This window comes from Streptopelia decaocto (assembly GCF_964273445.1).
Source record: "Streptopelia decaocto genome assembly, chromosome: 2".
Classification (NCBI taxonomy): Eukaryota; Metazoa; Chordata; class Aves; order Columbiformes; family Columbidae; genus Streptopelia; species Streptopelia decaocto.
The window spans coordinates 31,373,869-31,380,370 of record NC_138655.1 but is presented as its reverse complement, the minus strand read 5'-3'; positions in this window follow the sequence as shown (position 1 = coordinate 31,380,370).

The following is a 6,502-nucleotide window of genomic DNA, read 5'->3' as shown; positions in this document are numbered from 1 at the left end:
TGGCTTGACTTACCGACTACAATCATATGGCAATTCAGTCCTTTTTTCAGTTTCAGCAACAGGAAAAGCAGAACACATTTTTCATGAGCATTATTTCTTTGGGACAAGGTTTAGAGGTGGACTTGACAGCATTAGCTTAGCAGTTGGACTCTATGGTCTTAAAGGTCTTTTCCAACCAAAATGATTCTATGATTATCATAATACCTAAATACTCTAAATTATTTTTGACTTTGTTTGAACACATGAACTATTTAATTCAATGCTGTATGTTTGATCATATGAACATTGTAGAGATGTAATGGCAAGTTAGCATTTATATTCCAGTAAAGAAAGGACACCAAGCCTTCTGCAGATACTTTACAGGAAAACTATGCAATTTTATCTTAAAATCTTTCATGCTGTAGTTTGACAGGCTTTGAAATCTGTGATTTCTCTGACCCCACTCTGTCAGATGGCATCACAAGGTACAAACGCCCTGCACATGAAGTGAAGGTGCAGCATATAACCTTGAAGTGTCACACATGAAAAAGGTTAGCCCTTTCAGTTATCATCCTTCAGCCATGAGTTGATATATTCACACATCCTTACCAGAAAGCCAAATAAATGTTTGAGGGAAGGGTTCTCTTGCAGAAATTGTTTTTCTCTAAGCTCATTTAGTGTGTACGGCAGCCACCAAGTATGAGAACACCAAGGCCAGAACTGCCTCCTAAAATCTTAATTCTTCCAGGAAGTTGGATTGCTTCTCTTTTAGACAGCTATTCGTCACTTCTGCCATCTGATCTTTCGGAGTCAAAACTCAAAACCTTAAATAAGGGACCTAAATATAGCTCAAGGTCTAGATGCTCTGTCCATTTGTGCTTGAAGTTGAGGTCACTTCCCCTTTCCTGTTGAAAGCCACAGAAACCTTGGGGCATTTTATTCTCTGAAGTACCTCAAGCAAATGTGGAACAGGACAAGGGCCAGATGATCATGACAGCACACCGTGTCGCAGTCCAATATTTAGTCTTCCTGGGACACCACTTTGTCGGAGGATGTAGCAGCAGTGCCTATTTCCACAACAGTCTGAAGATTAAAGCTTTGATCCGTGACATCAAAGGTTCAGAATAAATTCCATCTTTTGTCTGAGGCTTTGAATCTCCATCATCTACCTTCTAGGCAAGAAAGTATCCTGGTGCTCAGACTTTCAAGCCTTCTTTTTAAAGCATTTCCAACTGTGTAAAAAGAAATTAAAGGCCTTACCTTCTCCCAGGTGAATGCCTTAACCATTCAACTACCTGACAATGAGTCCGAAGCTACACTGATCGTTTTCATTAAGGAAAAACAGTAGGATTGATAAACTCATCTTCAAAGGAAACTACTCAAAGGGATTTACATGCTTAATAAGAGCAGTCAAGCCAGAAAAGAGAAAGGCACCCACAAGCCCAAAGGGAGAGATTTACATCCTTGACAAGCAGGTCTTAAACACCACCTTGTGCAGTTCTTTATAGGCTTATGCACAGGCACATGACTTCTCTAAATCCCATTCCTATGCCAGTAAGCCAGAGTCAGTCTGGGCACCTCAAAGGACAGAGAACTGCAACAGTTGCATCCGCCTCATGAGCACGGTCCAACTTTACTTAACCGTCTTCAGCTCTCACAGGAGACATCACTAACCACGACTGATCTGAAATCCATTTTCCCTCCAACAACAAGAATAACAAAACCTCCTTAAATTATAACTATTCAACCAATCAGTGGCATCTAGGAGCGGATTTCATTCTGGCATTAATATTCCACGCTAATTTTGGGTGAGACTTGTGACAAACAGTTGCTTTTGAAGTGGTCAGTTAACCACTGCTTCCCCATCCTAGTCTTTGCCTTTATAATACAACCTGCATTTTTCATGTATGATGTTGCTACTTCATAAAAAACCCAAAAATATCATTTATCAAAAGAAACATACAACTAGATGAATACAAATGGGGTGAGGAGGAGGTGTAGAAAAAACATCTACAAAGTCATTGGAGTTAGTCCTTTCCTGACCTGGAGAGTTGCTTTTACAGTATTCTAAAAAAAAAATAATTTGACAAGATTCTTTATAAATAAAGAGTTATTTTTCAGTGAAAAAAGATATGTAAAACAAACAAACAAACTAACTAACTAATAATAATAATAATAATAATAATAATAATAATTAGATCTTATACAGCTGTGTTTAATAAAAAGATGTATCTGGTATGCTTAGAAATAGGACTATATATGACAGAAATGCATACCATACATTTATGACTATTAATAGAGATATTAATTAAGTCTGACACTGAAATTGAGTAGTCATCTGCAAAAAGAAAATTACAAATGGGAGTTTTCCCTTTACTCCATCTCTCTGCAATATGTTGTCCCTGAGTAGATGTGAGGCTGCAGGGGCAAATTTAGTTCCTATGATGTAAATCTGAAGTAATAGTGATGAATTGAGTATCACAGTTATTTATAGGCTTTGAGAGCATTAAGCAACTGTACCCTGTAATTTCTGCATCAGGCTCCTGCTGTAGATCAGCTTCATAATTTAGCAGGATTTAAATCTCTGTATAGATGTATTTATTCCTGGGGCGTGTTGGCTGCATAATTGCTACTTCAGGCCCACCAGCGGGGGGCGGTCCAACATCGGACTGGATTTCCTATTATGCAAAATCTTTATCCTAAAAAATTATCCCTAACGGAATCCAGCAAAGATATTTCAGACCTCAGTTCTCTCTTTGAGCATATGAATACAATATTGTTACTGCTTACAGCGTTAGAGCTGTATGGCAGCATCTGAGAATAGCATATTGTTTTGATACTTCACAAGGCCAAACACGACATTGGAAACACAAACAAAAATCCAACCCTTCAGACAAAACCTTGATTATTTTTATCCCCCGTCTCCCGCCCTGCTATTTATTTGCCATTTAGCTTTGAAACTTTATTTGAGGAGTCATGAGGAGGGATTATTATTGTTGTCGTTGCTGTTATTAATAATAGTTAATAATAATAACAACAACAATAATAACATGGAAGTATAAAAATAAAATACTGAGTTATTGTTTTTTGTCATAGCTTGACTCTGCAAGACTTTCTCACAAAATAGTCACCCAAACAGAAACATGACATCATCCATATAATGTTAGAAAATAAAATCACTGCTTGCATATATTTAATTCATGACAAGTAATTAATTTAATTTAATGTTATGTATCAGCAACAGACATCTCCTACATGCCTCCAAGTTTTATCCTTAGGACATATCCACCCTGGGGACTGACGTACCAGTGAAACCGGGTGATGCCATCTCTCTACTTCACCCATACTTTTTTAATGAGAGGGGAAAATAGGAGGGTCTCATATACTATTAATAAACCCTCTTTTCCTCAGACATGGTGATTTTTGGAACTTATTAACTATATTTGCTGAGGTTGAGTGCTGTCTTCAGTACATCCGACTTTCACATTGTCCAAAACAGCAGCTTTTTAGGCCCGCAGATGCAATTTCCTTCTAATGAAAACCATTACTGTGAGTGGGAACTGTGAGTTGATGCACACAAAATTTTTACCTCCCCATGGGGCTGAGGGGCACAAGAGCCTGGGTCCTTCAATTGAGATGTTCAGTGCTGTATTCTAGAAGAGATCATCCCATGCTTGCTAGACCCTACAGACCAGATACTTTCTAAGATGTGTCTGGTACAGATTGTACATTTTTCCTTCATTCAAAGTATGTAAAGAGAAAGGTAACTTTGTCAACACGATACACTGCAATTAAACATAATTGTAGTAATACATGTGAAAACTGTTGGAGGAATTCTTCATGGTTTGAATGCTTTCAGAGCTGACAGAGGATGTTTAAAATTAAAACATTTACAAGATCAGAGAACACAGCAGACAGCCAGACAATGTGCAGAGAAATTCTGAAAACCTGATGCACACCAAGCTTCTGGTTCAATTTCTGGTTTATAGCAGTGTTTTTAAGAGTACAGTAGGACAGTCAGATTTCTTCTGCAAGGACATGTCATATTAACTGCTTCTGTGAATACCTTTCTTCAAACTTTCCCAGCCTGGTTCTTCTCTTTGAAGGGTGTCACTAGCAACTCTGGTTCTAAAAATGCTGAGCTTTGTCCCCAGTCCTGCTGGTCACAGAATATGTTACCTTTCTGCTCCAGCTGGGACTGGACCTCTCCAAGAGCACACAGGCTTTTGGCTTTCTGTTGCAGCCCCTTGGTAGGTGTGAAGCAGCCAGACATGCCAGACTGAAGAAGAACTGTACAGTCAAGTCAGAATTTTAAAAACTTAAAACATGTTCATGGGTGAAAGGCTAAGAGCCACATATGAGATGTGGATGTAAACTCACACAAAATAAAAAAATATTTATTTGAGGAATTTTGCCCTGGCACTTTTATCTTAATGTTATTTTATACATTATCTGTTGAGAAAATAAAATAGAATACTTCTTAAAATCAACAAACTCCTCAAGGATAACATAGAAGGGGTATAAGGAAAATATCCACCAGCACCACCACACTGCAGTCATAAATGTGTTTTAATCAATGTGAAATACCGTCTTCTTAAAATGTCCTTTGGCACGCAGTATTAAATAAAAGCCAAATTCACATACTTTTTTTATTATTATTATTTTGCGAGTATTTAGCTTTCTTCATACAAAAGAAAGATGACTGTAAGCAAGAGTCAGGGGACACAATTTCAGCTCTTCATTCTGCTTGTGATTTTTTTGTGTGATTTCACTTCCCCTTTCCATGCCTTACACTGCCAGTGTCAGTAACAATTTAAGATCAAAAGATTTCCTTAGTTTCTGGCCATTATTTTGATAAGTAATAGCTTCTATATCCAAATGGGGTTTTTTAGACTGAGTATCTTAGAGCAAAGATCAGCTTAATTCAGGCTCTGAGTTCCTGGTGTGTCTCACAGTATTGAATAAAAATGGAAACCTTCACTCAGTTCCAGTTTTGAGACCAATGTATGCAAATCTTTTAAATCAATATGAAATTCCACAGGTAACCAGAGGAGAGATGGAAACATTAAGCTATGTCTAATCAAATACTCCCCAGTGAAACAAATAATCAAAGATTTTTGCACTTCTGAATTCTACAGTTTGATCAAATAACACAAAGTATTTAACAATATACTTGTGAAAATAATTCTGTGCTAGCATGTGTCCCTTCTATTTCTGTTTTCTGTGATTAAAATGGAAGTATGCCACCACCCAGCTGTTGAATTAGTTCAGTATGATGGGCCAATTACTGAAAATGAAAGCATCGATTAATATTTTTGTGTTTCTTGTTGGATCCCATGTATATTTGGTGACTTTTTATAAAGATGTGGAAAGCTTCATGCCAGGTAATAAATCCACATTAAAGTGGAATATTATATGAGTTCTTTTTAATAGAACTTACATTAATTATCAAAGTCGCTCATGAGCAACTATTCATCATCATGAATAACGTTTTACAATCTAGTCTGTGCCAAATGTGTCAAGACTCCTAGTAAGTATTCACATGAATCTGGAAGTATCAGTGGAGTTGTATCATATGGTCAAATTAATCTTTTATCCAAACATCTAACTACATAGCAAAGCCAACTTGTACAGAGGAAGCCACCTCAGAGTAGCTCTGACTGAGAGCCACTACCTTAACCACAATAACTTTCAGCTTGTTGATAACTTTGATCTATACCTAAAAAGCCATTATTGCAATATTTGGTTGAGTTGGGTGATAGAGAGGCTGAAGAGTCAATTTTTACCACACACATTAAGCAGATGTAGTCACTGATATTTCTTAGTACTGGAAAACAACATGGGACATGCAGATATCTGGCATTTGGAAAAAGAATACCACAAATCATTATGAGACAGAGGGAATTCTCACCATGGTTAGGTACCAAATGCTACTAGTAAGACGTGATAGAGGGAGAAAGGGCAAAGACACATCTGGAGTGAGGTGGTGGTTCTGAAAAGACAAATACTATAAGGCAATCACTGGGAAATCAGCTACAACTAGAACAGGCCTGGAGAATTCATTGATTGGGCTCTTTTTGTTTAATTTAAGGAAATAACATGCAATTTAAACATACTTGGATGAGACAAAACTAATTATTCATCTAAAACTAGATGAAGCTTTAATGGTTTCCTTCTTTGCTGAAGTACTATGCAAAAATGCTTTGTTTTAAGAAGGATTTGTACCACCATGTCTATGGCTACATATTCCTAAAGAGAAGAACGGCAACTGTGCGAATTTAGTCACATCTCACAAGGTGATAAGGGATGATATGGACTACATAATCTATCTAGGTTTTTGTCTAAAAATAGGAGAATTACGAGATCACATTCTGGGACAGAAGATGGCAAGAAGGTGACTATATTAAGTGGTAAATAAAAAAGGAAACCAATATGTGTAAATATCTTCTTTTGAAATAAAAACGAAGTTCAGTCAATAAATTCTGCTCTCACTGTGATTTAATATGCCCTTTTCCTCTGAATG